Raw genomic sequence first — 23,561 nt, 5'->3', positions numbered from 1 at the left:
ATCCTCGAGCAGGTTCAGAAGCATTTAAACTAGAAAGGAAGGGGGGAGAAATCAACAAAAAAACAGAAGGGAGACCGCATCAAAACAAGAACAACAACTCAGGTAAGACAACCATTAAATGTATTTATCTAAATGCTAGAAGTATCAGAAACAAAATTCTAGAACTTGAAGCTACTGCACTAACAGGTAACTATGATGTGATAGGTGTTACAGAAACTTGGTTATCTGAGAGTGATGGGGACGAATATAATATTTGTGGGTATACACTGTATAGGAAAGACAGGCAGGACAGAAGAGGAGGAGGGGTAGCGCTATACATAAGAAACAGTCTTGAAGCCCAGGTGTTAAACCTGGACAAAGAAAATAAAACCGAATCAATATGGGTCAGAATAACAGACAAAAATTCAAAAGGCATAATAATAGGAGCATGCTATAGACCGCCAGATTCAGACGGTGAGCAAAATAATCTGTTATACAATGACATTAGAAATGTGTGTAGCAAAGGAGAAGCCATACTAATGGGGGATTTCAACTTCCCCCAAATAAAATGGGAAAACCCGGTGGGTAGCGCGAAGGATGAAATAGAAATGGTGGAAATGACAAATGACTGCTTCCTAACACAATTTGTGAAGGCACCCACTAGAAGGGAGGCATGCCTTGATTTAGTCTTTTCAAATAACGAAGATAGAATAACTAAAACAGAGGTCAGAGAACCACTGGCAAACTCAGACCATAACATGGTCTCATTTGAAGTGTTTTTTAAATCCCCAAAAGTAAAGACTAAAGTTAAGGTTTACAATTTTAGAAAAGCAAACTATGAAGGTATGAAACAGAGACTAACAGAAGTAGATTGGAGTAAAATAGAGAAAACACCCACAGAAGAAGGATGGTTGTTCTTCAAAAATGTAGTACTAGAGGCGCAAAACAATTACATCCCTAAAGTAGACAAATCTAAATGTAAAACTAAATTGCCAAAATGGTTTAATAGATCAATTAAAAAAAAATATTCAGCGAAAAAAGGCACTTTACAGAGCATTAAAAAAGGACCAAAAAGAAAGTACGCAGAAAGAGTACACGGAACTGCAAACGCAAGTCAAAAAGGAAGTTAGAAAGGCCAAGAGAGAAATAGAAATGAACATTGCTAAGGGAGCTAAAACCAATTCCAAAATGTTTTTCCAATATTACAACAGCAAGAGAACATTCAAAGAGGAGATTAAATGTTTAAGAGATACAAATGGCAAAATCGTAGAGGAAGAAAAAAAAATAGCAAATATGTTAAATGATTACTTTTCACAAGTTTTTACAAAGGAAGATACTGACATATCCACTTTAGCATAACTGAGGCAGAAGTGTTAAAGGGACTAGGAGCTCTTAAAATAAACAAATCCCCTGGGCCGGATGAGATCCTCCCAATAGTACTCAAAGAAATGAAAGAAGTAATTTACAAACCGCTAACCAAGATCATGCAGCAGTCTCTTGACACAGGGGTGGTACCGACAGACTGGAAAATTGCAAACGTAATACCGATCCACAAAAAGGGAAACAAAACTGAACCAGGTAACTACAGACCAGTAAGCCTGACTTCTATTATATGCAAACTTATGGAAACTATAATAAGATCCAAAATGGAAAATTACCTATATGGTAACAGGGTACTGGGAGACAGTCAACATGGTTTTAGGAAAGGGAGATCGTGTCTAACTAACTTGCTTGATTTTTTTGAGGATGCAACATCCATAATGGATAATTGCAAAGCATATGACATGGTTTATTTAGATTTCCAGAAAGCTTTTGACAAAGTCCCGCACAAAAGATTAATTCTCAAACTGAACGCAGTTGGGATTCAAGGAAACACATGTACATGGATTAGGGAGTGGTTAACATGTAGAAAACAGAAAGTACTGATTAGAGGAAAAACCTCAGAATGGAGTGTGGTAACCAGCGGTGTACCACAGGGATCAGTATTAGGTCCTCTGCTATTCCTAATCTACATTAATGATTTAGATTCTGGTATAGTAAGCAAACTTGTTAAATTTGCAGACGACACAAAAATAGGAGGAGTGGCAAACACTGTTGCAGCAGCAAAGGTCATTCAAAATGATCTAGACAAGATTCAGAACTGGGCAGACACATGGCAAATGACATTTAATAGAGAAAAATGTAAGGTACTGCACGCAGGAAATAAAAATGTACATTATAAATATCATATGGGAGATATTGAAATTGGAGAAGGAATCTATGAAAAAGACCTAGGAGTTTTTGTTGACTCAGAAATGTCTTCATCTAGGCAATGTGGGGAAGCTATAAAAAAGGCTAACAAGATGCTCGGATACATTGTGAAAAGTGTTGAATTTAAATCAAGGGAAGTAATGTTAAAACTGTACAATGCACTAGTAAGACCTCATCTTGAATATTGTGTTCAGTTCTGGTCACCTCGCTATAAAAAAGATATTGCTGCTCTAGAAAGAGTGCAAAGAAGAGCGACCAGAATTATTCCGGGCTTAAAAGGCATGTCATATGCAGACAGGCTAAAAGAATTGAATCTGTTCAGTCTTGAACAAAGAAGACTACGTGGCGACCTAATTCAAGCATTCAAAATTCTAAAAGGTATTGACAGTGTCGACCCAAGGGACTTTTTCAGCCTGAAAAAAGAAACAAGGACCAGGGGTCACAAATTGAGTTTAGAAAAAGGGGCATTCAGAACAGAAAATAGGAGACACTTTTTTACACAGAGAATTGTGAGGGTCTGGAATCAACTCCCCAGTAATGTTGTTGAAGCTGACACCCTGGGATCCTTCAAGAAGCTGCTTGATGAGATTTTGGGATCAATAAGCTACTAACAACCAAACGAGCAAGATGGGCCGAATGGCCTCCTCTCGTTTGTAAACTTTCTTATGTTCTTATGTTCTTATGAGAAAAACCTTAACTAAACCACTCACTGAGTATTCGGAACAAACTTATGTGCCGGAGGCCAGATGAACAGTTTGTGAAGGTACTTAGATCTAGTTTATTTAATTTTAATTTTATATAATTTAATAATAATTTATATATACCTCATAATCAACTCGTTGAGTATTCATTTGATTAATGGTCTCCTCTTACTCTGGTTAACTACAAAATAATTGAATAGGATAATGCTATTTCTGGTCCTGGTAATGTTGTTAAGTTAAATAATTTGATAGGACATTGATTACTATCTGGCACCCCAGAGATTGACGCCGTTACATAAATTCACCCCAGATGGGACAAAACTAATTAATACTGGACTAATTGGGACCTAATTAATGGAAGCTGTGAATTGGGTAATTGTTTTGAACAAAAAAAAAGCAAATGTTTTTTTTAATTGAGTGATGATCGGTTAATCCCGACAGCTGTCCTTGCTAGATTTTGAAACTGAGGAGGGTTGTTCGCTCAGGAATATCCTCCTTTAAGGCCGTTGCCTACATCGTTGGGTCTACGGTCGCGGGATCTAGATATATGGGTGTTAGCACAATCGGTGGAAATGAGTAGACATATGGTATGTGCAGGAAAACTCTAGAAAACAGTCATCAGTGTTTTACAAGCAGTGCTTTACATGGCAAAGCCCATGATTTGGTGGGAGATTGCTAAAGAGAAGGTTACCAGCTGGGCAAATTGCAGCTATAAGTTAATATCTGCATTTCTCTCAGTGATTATGAAGATGAACTAGAGGAGCAAGTCAAAAGTCGAGTGCAAGGATCAACATAATCGGTATAGAATTATGCCCATAGATTTCATGCTTTGTGTAGAAGGTGGAACTCTTCAATTAAAGAGACAGAGATTGTAAAACTCATGAGAAAAAATATTAATCCTAAATAGGTAAATCTTTTGAGAGGTAGAGTTAACACAGTAAAGGAGCTTGTGCAGTTAGGAAGACAAATTGAGAAGGATCTGGTGCCAGAATTTGAAGGGTGCCAGACCTATGGAGGTAATAAAGAAAGAGTACAGAAATGGCAGCAAGCTACCCAGTGGTGAGCAAGGCTAGTGTACTTTGTTGGAGGTGTAAAAAGGAGCATTTATAAAAACAATGCCCGCTGTTTAAAAAAGAAGGCTACAAACAAAGTTGGTGTAGTAACAATTATAAGCATTATACAGTGGGAAGGAAAGAGATTGTTAAATATTGGTGTTCCGTGCACTTTATTGCTGAGGATCTGTGGAATAAAATGTACGTGTCCAACGAGCAGTTGCAACCTTGGAGAGGAGATGCTTTGTTTTTAGCTAATGGTGACCCAAGTTGTCCATTAGGTTTTGCTAATCTAGAAGTTCATTTTCATGGAGTAACAGTTGCAATGCCTGTAGCAGTGGTGTCTGGAGAGGAGTTGGCTTTTGCTGTCGTTTTGGGGTTAAATTTTATTAAGTCAACAGGAATGCTGATATATGTAAAAACCCTTCACTATGTCATGCAGAAAGATAAATTCCCTTTTCAACCAGGTTTTGCACATCTAAATACATGGCATGATTTATCCAGTAGCTGCAGTACAGTTAAAATCAGAAATATCTTTTGAAGAAATGTATAAACTGGATGTGAAGGAGGTTTTGTCTCATATAAGAACATAATAACATAAGAAAGTTTACAAACGAGAGGAAGCCATTCGGCCCATCTTGCTCGTTTGGTTGTTAGTAGCTTATTGATCCCAAAATCTCATCAAGCAGCTTCTTGAAGGATCCCAGAGTGTCAGCTTCAACAACATTACTGGAGAGTTGATTCCAGACACTCACAATTCTCTGTGTAAAAAAGTGCCTCCTATTTTCTGTTCTGAATGCCCCTTTTTCTAATCTCCATTTGTGACCCCTGGTCCTTGTTTCTTTTTTTCAGGTCAAAAAAGTCCCTTGGTTCGACATTGTCAATACCTTTTAGAATTTTGAATGCTTGAATTAGGTCGCCGCGTAGTCTTCTTTGTTCAAGACTGAACAGATTCAATTCTTTTAGCCTGTCTGCATATGACATGCCTTTTAAGCCCGGAATAATTCTGGTCGCTCTTCTTTGCACTCTTTCTAGAGCAGCAATATCTTTTTTATAGCGAGGTGACCAGAACTGCACACAATATTCAAGATGAGGTCTTACTAGTGCATTGTACAGTTTTAACATTACTTCCCTTGATTTAAATTCAACACTTTTCACAATGTATCCGAGCATCTTGTTAGCCTTTTTTATAGCTTCCCCACATTGTCTAGATGAAGACATTTCTGAGTCAACAAAAACTCCTAGGTCTTTTTCATAGATTCCTTCTCCAATTTCAATATCTCCCATATGATATTTATAATGTACATTTTTATTTCCTGCGTGCAGTACCTTACACTTTTCTCTATTAAATGTCATTTGCCATGTGTCTGCCCAGTTCTGAATCTTGTCTAGATCATTTTGAATGACCTTTGCTGCTGCAACAATGTTTGCCACTCCTCCTACTTTTGTGTCGTCTGCAAATTTAACAAGTTTGCTTACTATACCAGAATCTAAATCATTAATGTAGATTAGGAATAGCAGAGGACCTAATACTGATCCCTGTGGTACACCGCTGGTTACCACACTCCATTCTGAGGTTTTTCCTCTACTCAGTACTTTCTGTTTTCTACATGTTAACCACTCCCTAATCCATGTACATGCGTTTCCTTGAATCCCAACTGCGTTCAGTTTGAGAATTAATCTTTTGTGTGGGACTTTGTCAAAAGCTTTCTGGATATATAAATAAACCATGTCATATGCTTTGCAATTATTCATTATCGATGTTGCATCCTCAAAAAAATCAAGCAAGTTAGTTAGACACGATCTCCCTTTCCTAAAACCATGTTGACTGTCTCCCAGGACCCTGTTACCATATAGGTAATTTTCCATTTTGGATCTTATTATAGTTTCCATAAGTTTGCATATAATGTAAGTCAGGCTTACTGGTCTGTAGTTACCTGGTTCAGTTTTGTTTCCCTTTTTGTGGATCGGTATGACGTTTGCAATTTTCCAGTCTGTCAGTACCACACCATGCTCTGTAAAGTGCCTTTTTTCGCTGAATATTTTTTTTAATTGATCTATTAAACCATTTTGGCCATTTAGTTTTACATTTAGGTTTATCTACTTTAGGGATATAATTGTTTTGCGCCTCTAGTACTACATTTTTGAAGAACAACCATCCTTTTTCTGTGGGTGTTTTCTCTATTTTACTCCAATCTACTTCTGTTAGTCTCTGTTTCATACCTTCATAGTTTGCTTTTCTAAAATTGTAAACCTTAGCTTTAGTCTTTACTTTTAGGGTTTTAAAAAACACTTCAAATGAGACCATGTTGTGGTCTGAGTTTGCCAGTGGTTCTCTAACCTCTGTTTTAGTTATTCTGTCTTCCTTATTTGAAAAGACTAAATCAAGGCATGCCTCCCCTCTAGTCAGTGTCTTGACAAATTGTGTTAGGAAGCAGTCATTTGTCATTTCCACCATTTCAATTTCATCCTTCGTGCTACCCACCAGGTTTTCCCATTTTATATTGGGGAAGTTGAAATCCCCCATTAGTATGGCTTCTCCTTTGCTACACGCATTTCTAATGTCACTGTATAACAGATTATTTTGCTCACCGTCTGAATCTGGCGGTATATAGCATGCTCCTATTATTATGCCCTTTGAATATGAATATGGATGAGACCTGCAAACCATTGACAGCATTTGTAACAAACTATGACTTGTATCAATTTAAGTTTTGCAGTAGGGGAAAATATATCCTGTTGTATGAAATGACTGATGACTCCGATTTGGTAGCAGCTCGATAAGTTTATTACAATGCTTGCAAGGGAAGAGAAGCAGTTACATGAACACACCGCAGCAGTAACACGAACAATCTCTCTTAGTTTTAAGACGAGGTGACCCAATACTTATACATGTTCAGCATAGCAGCATTGAGCAGCCTAATACATCAGCAATATCACAGAACAGTCTCGAAATCCTCCCTATAAGGAGTTGTTTTTTGCTCAAAGCCGGAGGAAACAACTCCACTCTCTCACACAAATACAGCAACCTTGAACACATTATTTTTCTAATCTTTTGCAGGTGGAGCTGCATCAAAAATAAAACAAAGTCACTCTGCACTAGAACATTTTGAGCAGTAGTGAAGCAGACAAAACAGTATATGAGAACAGAAGCTGTCTATGAAAGGCAAAACAGTCATCATGGAAACATCACACAATCCTCCTTAACCATGCAAGTGCTGACCTGGGTGTTGGCTGCCTCTTCAGTCCATCATTTGAATCTTTGAATAACTGAAAACAGAGATGGTCCACATCATGAAGCAAAGGTTCTGTATCGTCTTGTTGGAGTTGCTCATAGCGGTTATCCACTAACGCCATCTGTCGGATGCGTGAGCAGATTGATTCAGAGAAGTCCATGGATGAGCTGCCTATGTTATTTTCAGTAAACATTTAAAATAACATAATAACGCTATGGAAATTAACAGAGTTTGCATGGATAACATAGAGGACAAGTACCCTGACATGTTCCACCAATCAGCCCAATCTACACCAGCTGACTTACCTATCAGGCCACACAGTGTATCCCACCCACAAGGACGGGTGTTTGCTAAGATTAGGTGACTGGTATTACCAGCTAATGATGCCTGCACCCGGGCCACCACCAACTACCAACTTATGCCAGCCAACTGTGTTTCTACGTGTCCCAGTTCACACAGCACACCTGCATGATTGATTGTCTTCATCCAGATCTCAACCTCCTGTAGAGTGGTAGAGATATTTATCTTAGGGGTCGGGTGCAGGCTTAGGTGGCCCACAGTCACCACTCCACGCAGGTTAAAACACGCAGTGGGGGACATGGGGCACACCTTACCGTCACTGCCCACTGTCATGCTTGTCACTGAAGTCGTGATACACCATTTCCCATTTTGCATTTGTGCACCGTGCTCGTACCTCACTTTCGGGTCAATGGTGGCATCCATCATCTGAACAGACAGGTTCATACTGTCGGCATGATCACACAGCACTGCATCCCCGAATTCAATGCATTCAGTTGACCTCAGGTACATGGTGGCATTTTTAGCTGTACAGCCCACCCACGTAATTTGTAGGACAATAACTCGTGGGTCCAATTACCACCCCAATACTATTGACCCTGACCCCGGTACCTTGTGGTTCCTGACTGGTGGTAAACAGGGCAACTAAAATAAAGCATACATCATTAATACAGCACTCTGTTCGAACTACATTATTATTTTGAAACTGGCGTGACACTGGAAATCCTGTCCGCTTGAATTTCTGTAAAACTCCCCTTTCCACATCAGACTCAACATTCCCTTATGCAGATCCCTAATAGCAATTATCACCTCTCTGGTTAAGGCGGTCTGCATTCTATAACATCTTTCTTCCCTTGTTGTTAAATTCAAATCCTCAGATATAGCATGTGGAATTATACGTAAAACAGTAACAGCAATATCAACAGCTTCTCCAGTCATTTGTTCTGCCGTGGACAGCTTTTAAATGGCATCGCCTGTCTTCAAAAACTGTCCATGGTCGTCTTCTTCTTGGTTGATATTACTTACTGTAATATATTGCCTTGTCATCAAGAAACCCCCTCTTCTGCCTACCGCCGGTATTATGCTGATAATTCTTTATCTCCTGTGCTATGGTTTTATTTAATATCTAAACCAATGGGTTGAACTGCCCACATCTATTAGCATATTGTGTCACTACACTATGGATATCTACTATAACTGTGGATATCTATGACGCCAGTTATTCCCAGTTTACAGGGGTTTCACCCTTCCCAATGGCACCAAGCCGCCTGGAGGGGAGGGTGACAAAGGGGGACATTGGGTGATTGGAAACCGCAACTTCATGCCTCCTTGTGGCAAAGTTCCCGCCCCTGTGTGTATTTTGTGTTGTGTGTTAATATTGGTGTAAAGTCATTGGTACACAGGTTATAAACGGGTTTGTGTAACACTAGTGTTTAAAATGTATATTTGTATTTAGGCACAACAATTGCACAGCACTTCAAGTGCAGGTAAAATGTAATAATATGCGAGCATGGGGAATTGCACTTTATTAATTCACGTGCAGTTGTACTGCGACTCAAATTGAATGATTGATTAGCAATTGAGTCTCAGTACAGTTGCATAAAAGCAGCATGTTTTCACTCACTCAGGGTTGTGTGTTCGGTGAGTGGAGAATGGGTGTGGAGACGGAGGTAATAATAGTAAAATAATAATGTAAAGTAAAATATCAGCTCACCGTGTTGTTTAGTGTTAGTCTGTTTTGTTCACCTCTTTGTTTTGGTGAATGTGCTGTGTCCTGTGTGTTTTTGTTTGTCTTACAACCATTTATTTTCTGTCTGTCTGTGCACTATGCACTGAACTGCCCATTTAGTACCCTTTTCAGTCATCATTTTCCCTAGTGCCTCCTTAATTGATCTATTCATTCTCTTCACCACCCCTGAAGATTGGGGGCGATAAGAAATGTGAAACCTTCTTTCATAATTTTGCCTGTAAAATGTGAGCCCTGATCGGAGTCAATTTCCAGTGGGGTTCCCCACTGGGGGATCAGTTTCTCCACCAGGAGCCATGCTACAAACACAGCTATATTTGTTTTTCATGGGTATGCTCCACCCATTTGTTGAACTCATCAACAACAACTAAGCAGTACTTATATCTTCTAGAAGGCGGTAGGGGACCAGTAAAATCAATCTGTATTTTCTGCCAGGGCTCCACAGCTGGAATATCATGACCCATCCTAGTCTTAATTGGTTTACCAACATTATGCTGTGTACACATTAAACACTGCTGGCAATATTTAGCCAAATCCCTGCCAATCCCATGCCACCACCAGTCTCGTTTCACCAGGTTCAAAGTAGCATCCCGCCCCGGGTGGGCAAGAGAATGCACTGCATGTATTATTACGGCTTTGGCAAATGCGCATTTCCTCAAGTTGACTGTCAGCTGGGCTACCCTTATAGTCTGAAGGACGGTCGTGATCCTAGCCAGATGCTCACTGCCACATACTCATAATGTGGGTGTAAGACCTGATCCATCAGTCTATGAAAGGCAGCAGGTACACCATGTAGCCCAAACAGCATGATTATAGTGAAATAGCCCTTCTGGAGTTGTGGGTTAAGGGGATCTGCCAGTATCCCTCCGTCATGTAGACGTGAAGATAAATATAGAAGTTCCTAGTCTATTGATAAGCTTGTTAACCTGAGGCATGGGTTAGGCATCAAACTTGGTAATAGTGTTTACCTTACGGAAATCAACGCAGAAGCAGTTGGTGCTGTCCTTTTTGGTGACTATCACAATCAGACTGCACAACTTGCTCCTGGAAGGTTCAATCACCCCAAGTTCAAGCTTCGCCCGTTTCTTTTTGCTAACACCACTTCGTCGACTTTGTGGGATCCGCTAAGGTCTCCCTTGCACCTTGACACCTGAGGGAGTGATAGCATATTCAACAAGATTAGTTCTACTGGGCAAGTCAGAAAAAAACATAATTAAACTCATCACTTAACTTACGCAGCTCTCCTTGGTGATCTGGAAGTAACTGTTCTCCCATTGGAATGTCTCTAGTGCTAGGGGCCGCTAGACAGGGGCCTACATCATCCTCTACTTTGCCAGGGGCTATAAATATGGCCTCCCTTGCCTGCCAGGGCTTTAATAAACAAAGATAATAAATTTATCATTCATTACGACGATTAGGCTGCTTAATTTCATAATTTACCTTTCCTATTTCCTGCTGCGAGGCTGCTGGCTGTACAAGAGCTCTAAGGGGGAGAACCCTGTTGAACTCTGTGGCACCTCTCTCATAGCAAAAAGGAGGTAATGAAGAAGCATTGCCCATTGTTTTTCTCTTGAACTACAAATTGTCTCAACATCTGCTTGAGCATCTGATTGAAACATTCCACCAAACAGTCTGTCTGTGGATGATAAACAGAGGTCCGAATGGGACGTATTTTTAGAACTCTATATGTACTTGCTGTAATCTTTGAGAAAAGGAGTTTGTTACATGATCAGTCAATATCTCTTTGGGGATTCCTACTCTAGCGATAATCTGCACAAATTCTTTGTCGATCTCATATACACTCGTAGACCTTAATGAAATTGTTTCCACATATCGCTTTGCATAATCTACCACCACTAATATATGCATATATGTGGAATCAGAAGGTAACAAAGGGCCTACAATGTCCATTGCAATACGTTCAAAGGGGGTGGAAATAATCGGCAGTGGGACCAAAGGAGCAGGGCAAACTCGACCCGGCGCTAAACTCGACCCGGGCATGTGGTACATATTGACACATCATTATAAAGTCCTACCCAATATAATTGAGCCAATATGCATTACTTAGTTTTATCAAACCCCCCCCCCCCCGCCCCCCCCCCAGATGTCCTGAAAATGGGATGTCATGCACAAGCCTCATGACCTTGGACCAATAAGACTAGGGAATCGCCCTATATAACAATTGCCCTTTTATAATGAAATGTGAATATACTAGCCACCCAGCGCCTTCAACATCTTTACCTTCAATATACCAGACTTGCCCCTAAGTATCTGTGATGGGGAACTCCCCGTCTATATGAACATGCTTGGAACTGGCAGGGAGGGGGTTAAATTTCTCCCTGCCAGAAAAACATGTGAGAATGTGGCTGGAGCCCTAATTGAATAATTATTGATTAATTGGGCTCCAGCCACAGGGGATAAAAGCCAGGGGAGAGGTCCTGGATGGCAGTGTGAGTGTGTAGTTAGTAGTAGTGAGTAGCAGTGTGTGGATAGTAGAGTAGCAGTAGTAGTAAGTGTAGTGTGTTTTTTTTGTTTGGAGTGTGTTCCTTTGTTTGGGGAGTTTGCTTTTATGTTAGAGAGTTTTGTGTTTAAATTAAAGGAAGACCCGGAACCTGACTGTTTATTTTGTGAGTTCATTTTGATTATTTCTGTTAGAACCTCTTTTTGTTGGCCCTTGTGCCTGTTTATTTGATTACTTTTGTTTAATAAAAGAACTTTATTTTGACTTTAATCTATCTCTGAGCATCAACACTCTGTCATCCTGTCACAGTATCCAATCATTTTTCTGGTGCCATAATAGGTCGATGCTTTGGTCCCTCATGTCCGGTATATTGAGAGGGGCTGGAGTAGCCTAGTAACCCAGTAACCTTGCCTGCTCGGTCACACTGCGTGCCAATCCTACTACTAGCAGAGCATTCTCCCACCAGACCCCAGCCTGATCTCATTGATGCTCCCTCCCACTTTTCAATCCTTCTCTCTTTTTTTTTCTAGGATGAAAATTGGGGAAAACATCGGTTATGAAAGAGAAAACCTCACCAATCGGTTCTCCTTTCTCTTTTTTTGCCACATGTACATCAACTACCAGGACTGCCATTAATTTTACCAATTGCTTATAGGTTGACCAGACCCGACCCAGAATAACTGGGTGTGGTAGCATTTCCACCACCTCTACTACCAGTTGACGTTTAATCAGTCCCACCAATAAATATTCTTTTAGTATGGGGTATGTCGCCATGGATACAGGAGATAGCTATCTGACCTTGTGGCTGCCACGAAACGCTGCCCAAGACAGCCATTCAAAATATGGTCTCACACCATGTGTCCACTGATGCATGGGTTTTCCCTATAACCACATTAACAATACAAGGCCCCTCCTGACCATTTCCCCTTCGCTTACCCGCTTCTGATGCCAAATAACAAGCTGCCACATCACACTCCATCGCAGATGGGCATGACCTGGCGAGGTGTCCTGGTTGTTGGCATCTGAAACAAAAAGTCCGGGGCACTCTGTTCCCTTTGCACAGCAACCTCACAAGTTGGGAGATAAATTCATAACCAAGATTCATTCTCTCTCTATCACACTGTGAAAAAAGTGCCCACCCCTGTGTATATTATCTGATATGTGTTGTGTGTGGTGTGTTAAATGTTGGTGTATAGTCATTGGTACATGGGATATAAATGAGTCTGTGTTTCATGTGTGTTTAGAAATGTATAATTGTATTTAGGCACGGGATTGTACATCACTTCACATGCATTTAAAGTAGTTAATATGTGAGCACGAGGTTGCACATAATTAATTCATGTGCTGGGCTTCAAGTGAATAATTAATTAGTAATTGAATCCCAGCACAACAGTATATATAGATGCATGTTTTATTCAATTGGGGTTTGGATGTTCGGTGAGTAGGGAACTGGAGAGAGAGAAAGAGAAAGTCATATATATCAATTGCTATTGCGTGCTGGTGGGACCAGCACGATGCTTGTTTATTTAAACTCACCTTTTTGTTAAGTTTTAGTCCGTTTTTGTTTGTATATTTGTTTTGGCATAAAGTGCCGTGTCCTGCCTTTTTGTCTGTTTAAACTATTTATTTTCAATAAACAAGCAAGCGTCCTCATCATTTCAATTCATCTGTTCTGTCTTTGTGTTCCTTCCTTTCCTGGTTCTGATGTCACCCACTCGGCCATCTTTGTGACACACACACACTGAAAAGTATGATTTTACTGTTGAGCAGGAAATATATTTTAGACTAAGGCTGGAATAATTAAACAGAGCTGGTGTTATATGTTAAAAACATCTCTCTATACATATATACTTATTTTAATAAGTAATAAGAACTTTGCTGTACCGGGAAATCCTGAATTTATACTTACTTATACTGAAGCGTGGCTATAGGAATAGAAAAAATATTTTAGCTTTAGATCGAGACATATTAGATGCTTTAGAACTTTTTGTGGTGGGTGTTTATTAGTGTTTTGCATGTCTAGCCCTAAGACAAAATATGTTCATAATTGTTTGAAGTGTTAAAGCTGTTAAAATTGTACAGGCAATGAGACACCCAAATTGCCTATCAGCTGGGATCAGACATGGCCTGTAACCACTAGATCCATTTTTAAGCATTTAATAAACCGAAGGAGTACTAATAATTCTGATTTGATTAAAAGTCGTCTAAAGGCATCACACTGTAAGCCAGTACATAAACTATGCACTTTAGGGTCTGAGCCATGTATAGATCTTCCTGTTAGCCTCCCCTGGGTTCTCTGATCAAGAACCAAAGTACAGCTCAAAGTGATAGTACCACTTTCTGGCCCTACACTGATATACAAACAACGATTTTTAAAAAGTTAGGTCTTGAATATATATTTCATAGCGACCATCTTTTCTTTTTACATTTCTTTTTTAAATTTGCAAGATGGCTAATGATAGAGCAAGGCAGGACATGCCATGTTTGATTCACAATGAGGACCTCTTCAAGATTTTAGCAAGTGCTTGCAGACCTTGGCCTTTGCCTACTACTAATACCATGGGGGAAAGAAGAACCTTTGCTTCAGCAACAGCAAACACCAGTACAGACACAATGAAACTGCTGAAGAATAAGTAAGCAGTATTTTAACAGAGGCCAACCATAACTGCTCCACCTTCTCCAGCATACGGTAGGTTTTTACAAGTAAGTTTTGAAAATGTCTTCTCTCTGTGGTGCATGGGGCTACTGTATTGCTCAGATACACCCTTTTTTTGGCTTCATTTGGCTCCTATCGATCTCACTCGACCATTGAAAGGTTTTCTCTGATTTTTTTATATGTGCCATGCTTCCCAGGTTCAACTTCCCGTCCTCGCTGGGTGCGCTAGATAAGACAATTTGCCCTAATCCTCCTCACCGGGCTGGTTGGTTACTTATTTCCCATTTAAAGCTGAAGTTACTTATATTGAATATTAGGTCACTTATCTGTGCCTTAATTATTTTATTTCTTTTCAAATCCTGTTCTATGCTCACTGGTCTGATATTTACCTGGTTTACTGGTGTTTACAAATTACTCTGATAAGTATTCATTCCAGTATTGTGTATGCTTGTGTGTGGTACAGAAATTAAAACAAACCTAGCAATCCTGTTTTTGCAGTCAATCTGCCTTTCTGAATGTACCTTTTACAGTATTATTTAAATGGTCTTTGGTAGTAACCTATTCTTATTCTGTGAATATTGGGATGGCCAGTTGATCAGAGGTTATTTGTTACAATGTTATTTCTTTGGTTTCGTATTCCCGCAGGTCATGTCAGTGGTGTCTCTTACCGTCACATTATTCAAATTCTGCTAGGAGGCATCCAACGATCTGCTTCAGTCTTCCATCCCTCGCACAGCCCATTACTAAAGAAGTCCTGGAATCCCTCCTCAACATTCTTTGCTTCGGCTGCTTCAGCCCATACAAAGACACCCTCCTGAAAGCGATGTTCGTATCTATGCATACTGTGGATTCCTGCGGTTTGGCAAAATCACTTCCCAGACCCAGGTATTCAATCCCTCTTCTGACCTCTGCATCAGAGATCCCCACCTTCATTCTCAGGTCATGTATTACTTGCATTTAAAACATTACAGGACTGACCGGGTAAGAAAAGTGGTAGACATATATTTATTGAAAACAAATTATGCCATCTGTCTTTTTCTGCTCTTTCCAGCTATCTGTCAATGAGCCCAGGCGCCAACTCATTTGAACCCCTCTTCCTCACCCCAGAAGAATCAATCGTCCCAGGAATTGGTTCTGCGACCATCTACACACATCTCTCCTAGGTGTTGGATTTTGTACGTTTTTTCTTTTGTTTTTTAAATCTGCTGCTTAGCGTTGTCCTGCCCTTCTAGCATGCAGCCAAAGGTGCCTGCCTGTCTGAAGAGTCATGATAACAAATTGGTTCTTTTATGATTCAGCTGTGATCTTGGGTGAATGACCTTTGTTTATGCATGAGTTGTCTGATTTTGACTAATAGGTGTGAACCACAATCAACCCAAATAAAACTGGTTGTAATCCACAAAACTTCGGCTAAAGGCGAGCCTCCAATAAAGTGGGGCTAACTCTGTCCATTAGTGCAAAGTAAAAGATTGCCACTACCTGTGGGTTGTATTAATCGGTCCAATTAATCAGCTAAAGAGTTGATCACAGATAAAAAAAAAAAAGTTTTACAATTTAATCGTGCATTAACAGTGCATTCTGGGTAGGGAATGAAGTGTGTGTTGCTATTTAGAGAAGTACTGATTTGAAGTGTGATCTCTCTCCCTAGAAGTGGTAGGACACTATGGTTTTAAGTTTGTAAAAAAGGGGTTAAAGTTGTGTAAAAATCATAATTGCTGTCTTGTTTTGTACAAGGATTGCTGATAGTGTGCTGCGGATGTATACATATTTAGAACTGGAATGTTTATCTGTGTTGATTTAAATAATTGCCAAACATGTGTCTGCAAAGTTACTCGTGTGCATTGTAACCAGAGCTGTGGTGAACGCTGTGGTAAAATCCAGCGTGGCGCATTTATCCTGACCAACATAATAAACTGTTGATTTACTTAGAAACCTCAGAGTGTTTTTTGTTTCGTGTTTGTGCATTGCAAATAATTTTGCCCCAGTGGTTAAACAGTACTGTGCTGCTGTGGGCTTGTGTGACATAGTTATCAGGTCCCTAAATCAGTTTTATTTGGTTAATAGGATGGAAAGGTAACATTTGTTACATTTACTAAAATTAAAATGGTAATATAATTGGTTTTAAAAAGACCAAATTTCCATTGGGCTTATTTTTTTTTTTGATTCTTTTGATTTAAGTATTACTATGCAGGACAACCACTATAAGATTGTTACCTTTATTAAAATATGCATAGTTTATTATGAATCAAGCAGAATATTCAGAATTGTGGAACAATACAGAAGTTCCTGAACTTTATACATGTGCCATTAATCTGAGGACCTATACAGAAGAAACTGTGGACATACTTGGAGCGGCCCAAGTAACACGAACAGTGGGCAGAGGCTGGCAGTTACGCCATCAGACACTGCAGGATGTGCTAGCTGTTCATGAAACAGTGTTCAAAGAAGAACTGGGTACTTTGCAGGGAATCAAAGCCAAAATATATGTTGAAAGAAATGCAACTCCACGGTTCTTATGCAAAGATCAGCTCCATATGCTATGAGACCAAATGTGGAGGCTGAGCTGAAATATCTTCTGAAAGAGAAGATTATTGAACCAGTGAAATTTTCAGACAAGGAGGGAGTGGCTGCACCCTTAGTGCCTGTACTGAAGCCTGATGCATGGAGACTATAAAGTAACTGTTAACTGAGTGTCATGTCTGGAACAATATCAATTCCCGATCTCATCAGCACCTGCTATTTTTCAACATACAATGGAAGGGTTACTGCAAGGGATCCTGCATGTGGCAGTGCATCTGAACAACATCCTGTTGACAGGTCTGACAGAAGGGGAACATCTACAGATGTGTTGAAAAGGCCTTAAAAAAGCAGGACTTTATCTGAAAAGAAGTGCACTTTCCTAGGAAAAGAAGTGGTGTTCTTGGGACACAAAGTAAATGCCAAAGGTCTGCACCCTGTAAAAGAGAAGGTATAGGCAAACTCAAGAGGCTTCTTTGCCAGGTAATGTGTCAGAATTAATGGCCTACATAGGACTGTTAAACTACTTGTGACAAGGAGAGAAGGAATCTGAGCTGCAGGTCTACCTCTCGATCAGGAAGGGCGCTGAGTAAGGTTGGTGGTATGCCTTCTCTGAGATGGATCAACTCTATGGTGCAATGAAACTGGAAGTTGGCCATCTTGGGAAAATGGTGTAGCTGTATGACTGCAAAATCAGCTGTAGTGTGGCCAGCGATTGGAGAAAGCGTAGCGCTGCACTGATTACAGGAAGGAGATTTGCAGTACAAAGGGGACGCAACTACATGAGTACAGCCTTTTACGCTGACATTAATGCATCTGTACCACTGTATGTTACGTTTTGTTTTGGCAGACGGAGACAATGGGAGCTTAAGCTACACTGCCAGCACAACACCAAGAGCGCCTGCACTGCCACAGCACCCTAAGCAACCTGCACAACACCACTGGAGTAGACTTCATGCTGGCTGGATTACCATTGTATATATTTTTTATTATTACCTGTAGACTGTAACCTGTCATGTTAACCCCCTGTGACAGAAATACAATGAGTTCTGGTTGTAAATCTTTCTCTCGACCTGTGATGGTGCTAAATAGCGAAAGGAAAAGTATCTGGACGGGCTGGCCTGACAGTTCGTTTTCGAGGTCGGGAAGTCGGTCAGCCTGGATGGAAGCGAGACTCTGTTGCTGGAAAATATTGACCCTGAAGGTAAACGAGGTAGCAGCTGAAAGCAATAGACGTAGCTTGAATCGTTTACTAAGGGATCATGTGGGGTAGCATAAAAGGGGCCAGAGAAACACTAATCTTTTCCTTCACTTGGGTTGTAAACAAAAAACGGGAAAGACTGAGAGCTGCAGTAGGAACTGCCAAAGAATATTCGTGAATGTTTGTTTGTTTTTTGTGTGTTAGTAATTGTCTTGTTTATTGTATCACCAGTTGGCTAAACACGTTCCCCGGAGCTGTCGCTTTTGGGCCAGCACAAGCCGGAACTGCACTGAATGAACTGTCATCAAACAGTGACATGTGTGTCATATGTGATTTCTTCTGTACTGCATCATCTCTACACCTGTTCACAATCACCGGCCAAATTGCCACAACCCCATGCCACGATGGTATAGGGGGTAGTGTACTTTAATAAAACACTGATGCTTTTGTGCAATTTATCTCTGTTTGGACATTCACTTCTTCCAACAACTAACCTAACACTACTACAAATTTCTTCCCAACTTATCAACCCTCTTGATGCCCTTACATCAACGCATTAACCCTCTTGATGCCCTGACATCAACTTTTGTGGAAGGATGTGCAGTGGTATTGGGCACCAGAGAAAGGGAGGGATTTGAGGCTTCCAAAAAGTTACTGCAATCATTAGACATGTTAGTTCATTGTGATGGAGAGCAAGAACTCATTCTCTCTTGTGATGCCTCACCCTATGGAGTAGGTGCTCTGCTTTCACATCACATACCAGACAGATCCGACAAACATTGGATTTGTTTTCAGAACTCTTACCGCTGCTGAGTGAAAGTATTCATACAGTTGTTAGACAAGGAGGCACTGGCTGTAATTTTTGGAGTGTAGAGATTTCACAGCTATATCTATGGACAGTGGTTCACCATCTGTACTGACCACAAGCCAGATTTCTCTCTTTTAATGAAATGAAAGAAGTACCACAGCTGGCCTCACCAAGGGTTCAGAGGTGGGTAGTCACACTCTGCGTATTAATATATTATAGTATATAAAGTAGGTAAAGACCACGGAAACACTTTAAGTCTTCTTCCACTGTCCGAGGGACCCATAACAGCTACACAAGAGGACCGAGTACTACTGCTAGATCACGTGGACAGCCTACCCGTGACAGCTGCACAGATCAGGTCCTAGACAGGAAAGGATGTAAAAAATGTACAGATCCGAGACATCAGTCACTGATGTGGCACCACAGCAGACAGCACGAGAAACAAGCGAAGTGACATCGCCAACGGTGTCTGGCACTTCATCGTCTATAGGTAGTTCTCTGCAAAAGCAAGAGACTAAGCATTCTGTACGAGACAGAAAACCTCCAACATATTTGGAAGATTATGAACAATAGGGAGATCTATTTTTTTCTTTGATGAGCAAGAATGCACCCTAGATTTTGCTGGGAAGTGATGGTAGTCTATCCTGATTGTCCCTAAAAATAAACAAATAAATAAATAAATAAATAAATACATTTTTATTTATTAATTTTATTAATAATAAAGTACAAAATTGTATTATTAATAAAGTACAAAAAGGTCTAATTTGGTTGTACTTATTGCTACTACTTATTGATACTATGAATCTTAGAATGATTCTTTAATTATAATTATGATATAATTACTAATAATAATATAATAATAATAATAATAATAATAATAATAATAATAATTGTAACACATTAAATAGGGAGGAATATTATAGTGCAGTAAATGGAATGGCCACTAAAGGTTTGTGGATAGTCTTTTAATGTGGTCCCTCTTGATGGAGTTTTGAGTTGTGTTCCTGCATCTCATAAGTTGAGTGCACTGTATTATGAATGCTCTAAAATAAAAGTTATTTATTATTAGCAAACTTGTGTGGATTACTTGGTCAAGAAATAACATGTAAAAAATAGATTTTTAGTAAATTTTTATGGAAAGAGAGTCACATACAGCCAAAATGACCCTAGTCCTGGGGAGCATCCCACTAAAAAACTCTGGTCCTGGTGGAGCATCCCACTGAAAAACCCTGGTTCTGGGGGAGCATCCCAATAAAAAACCCTGATCCTGGGGGAGCATCCCACTGAAAAACCCTAATCCTGGGGTAGTGTCCCACTGAAAAACCCTGATCATGGGGTAGTGTCCCACTGAATAACCCTGATCCTGGGATAGTGTCCCACTGAAAAACTCTAGTCCTGGAGGAGCTTCAACTGAAAAACCCTGGTCCTGGGGAGTATCTCACTGAAAAACCCTGGTCCTAGGGGAGCATTCCACTGAAGAACATTTGGTCCTTAAAGGGTTAATGTGGTACTGGCTGCGAAAGAAGTACTGTGTTGCTATTATCGTTTTTTATACACAAATAAGCTTACTTGGTTTGAAAAACGTCTTAAACGATACAAGGAAATTCGTACACTACTGGGTTTGATTGAAATAGTTGTACAGAACTATCTTCAATATGAAGCTGGACATTAATTTCAATAAAGAACAACAAGAAGTTTTTTTATGAAAATAAATATTGTAGCCTATTTCAATAAAGTAAAAACACATGATTCTGTTATTTTGAAATACCACTGCTTTAGATTATTACTACTAATAACAGTAACAACATTTTTTTTAGGGTTGGTGTTGAATACAAATGTTTTCATGCTTGCCCCCTCCCCTACCCCCCCGCAAGAACATTACCTTGCTAACTTCCCCTATTAAAAAAAAAAATAATAATAATAATATTGGTCTGGTTCTCTCTTGCCTTTTTTCAATGAATACAATTTAATTAATATAGAATAAAAATTCTATACAGATTGCACTGCTATAATCGAAGTGGAGGCGGCATATGCTCCTTCTGTCCTATAGGTTAGGCGTCTATGTATACAGGCATGATTTTATTTTATTTTATTTTGTCCTGCAGTTGCGTTTAAAGTATTTTTTCTGCACATACTACTACTTTGTATATGATGTAGAATATGTACGTACAATACTCTTTCAAATAAACGTGTTATGATGTTTAACGTATGGTTTTTAAGAATGGTACTTTTGCCCCGGCACCTTTTTCTTTACAAATTAAGCACTGTTTATGGTACTGTGGTATTACAACAATGGTTCATGTACTTATCCATTGTAGTTGACAGTGCATAACTATTGCATTGCTTGCTAAGGGATCTAAATCATGTCTTGTTTTCTACTGTTAGATTTGGTATTATCCACATCTGGAAAGCTAATAAAAGTGACTTTGATGGTAGCCTTGAAGACTGCAGGCTGCAATACAACTGTAAAATGTATGAGAGGTTTCATGTGGATATAAACACTCCAAAAATTTGCTATTATCTCTGAACAGCTGTTAAAAATGAATACAGCATATGTTTACATCATCACGTTATGGCTATTAAAAAGGTACTTATGAACAGGCTGGCTATAAGGGGTGATGGCAGGCCAGAAAGAATAACACAAGCAGGCAGTACTGGGGTTGAAACCGAGACGCAATGACTGCGCTCCGTCTTTTAATGAAACAAAAAGGTTTAAACAAAACAGCACATGGCACTTGATGCCAAATAAAATAGACAAACAAAACGACAAAACAGTAAACAGTGGACGAACAGACAAACACTAATTATTTAGTTTTACTTCTCATTTTGTTTCCTCCTTCTATCCACCTGTTCTCCACTCACTGAACACACAACCTCGAGTGAGTAAAAACATGCTGCTTTAATGCAGCTGTACCGACTCGATTGCTAATCAATCATTCAATTGGAGTCTCAGTACAACTGCACATGAATTAATAAAGAGCGGCGTGTAGTCTCCTGGCAGCGGAGGTGGGAGCACGCTGTAGTCTCCTAGCGACAGAGGTGGGAGCGGCATGTAGTCTCCTTGCAACGGAGGTGGGAGCGGCGTGTAGTCTCCTAGCGACAGAGGTGAGAGCGGTGTGTAGTCTCCTAGCGACAGAGGTGAGAGCGGCGTGTAGTCTCCTGGTGACAGAGGTGGGAGCGGCGTGTAGTCTCCTAGCGACAGAGGTGGGAACGGCGTGTAGTCTCCTGGTGACAGAGGTGGGAGCGGCATGTAGTCTCCCCCTGTTGCAGGGGACTGGTGCAGCTCTCCCTCACTTGCAGGGGACCTGGTGTGGCTCTCCCTCACTTGCAGGGGACGGGTGCGGCTCTCCCTTATTTGCAGGGGACTGGTGCGGCTCATCCTCACTTGCAGGGGACTGGTGCAGCTTTCCCTCACTTGCAGGGGACCTGGTGTGGCTCTCCCTCACTTGCAGGGGACTGGTGCGGCTCTCCCTTATTTGCAAGGGACTGGTGCGGCTCATCCTCAGTCGCAGGGGACTGGTGCAGCTCTCCCTCACTTGCAGGGACCTGGTGCGGCACACATTCACTTGCAGGGGACTGGTGCGGCTCTCCCTTTGGCAGGGTTTCTTCCACCAATGCTGGACACTTGGGAGCTGATGGCAGGAAGGGACCCTAGAGTCGAAATGGCAGGTACTCTTCCCATGACAGTGGAGGTAAAACCAGCAGGCATTCCTCTGCTGGTGGAGGTGGGAACAGCAAGTATTCTTTCTCTGCTGGTGGAGACTTGGACTGTGGACGCTCTACCTTCCCCTTCTGGAGCTGTGGACACACCGACTCCCCTTTTGTGGGCTGTAGACAGTTGTGCTCCCCCCTTCTGGGCACTGTATGATCAGGCTCCTCCCACTCAGGCATAGGATGTTCAGGCTCCTCATCCTCTGGCTCCTGCTCTGGGCAATCCTCGTCTTCATGCTCATAGGGAATGCACAGGGTGCACCACCTTGGCTTCTTCTGCTTCCTCCTCACCTTTTCCCCTCTCTGCCTCCTTCTCCTCACCTTCCTCAACTGGGCCTCTAGGCGCACTGGCTTCAGACATTTGCATGGAGACTGCCCATCTTCTGTATCCGGGAGAGGGCAGTCAGCCATTCCATGGCCGTAGAGTTTGCACAGGAGGCACCATCCCCCCCCTGGCTCTCCCAAGCCTCCACAAATGCATCCAGGTCCTCGTCATGATTTTTCCTGGATGCAGTCTTCCACACCAACACTCCTGTGTTTTTTTTGTTTTTTTTCCTCCTAGTACTCTTCCTGGCCTGAGTTCAGGAGGTGCTGTAATCCCGGTTCTGTCACCACGTGTGAACAGGCTGGCTGTAGGGGTGACATCAGGCTAGAAAGAATAACACAGGCAGGCAGTACAGGGGTTGAAACTGAGACCGAATGACTGCGCTCAGTGTTTTAATGAAACAAAAAGGTTTAAAGAAAACAGCACACGACACTTGACGCCAAATAAAATGGACGAACAGACAACACGGTGAGTTAAATTAATTATTTAGTTTTACTTCTCTTTTTGTTTTCTCCTTCTTCCCACCTGATCTCCACTCACCAAACACACAACCCTGAGTGAGTAAAAACATGCTGCTTTTATGCAGCTGTACTGAGACTTGATTGTTAATCAATCATTCA

The sequence above is a fragment of the Polyodon spathula genome, chromosome 4 (genome assembly GCF_017654505.1).
Source record: "Polyodon spathula isolate WHYD16114869_AA chromosome 4, ASM1765450v1, whole genome shotgun sequence".
Lineage (NCBI taxonomy): Eukaryota > Metazoa > Chordata > Actinopteri > Acipenseriformes > Polyodontidae > Polyodon > Polyodon spathula.
The sequence above is the reverse complement of the archived record's forward strand: the minus strand, read 5'-3'. Positions refer to the sequence as shown.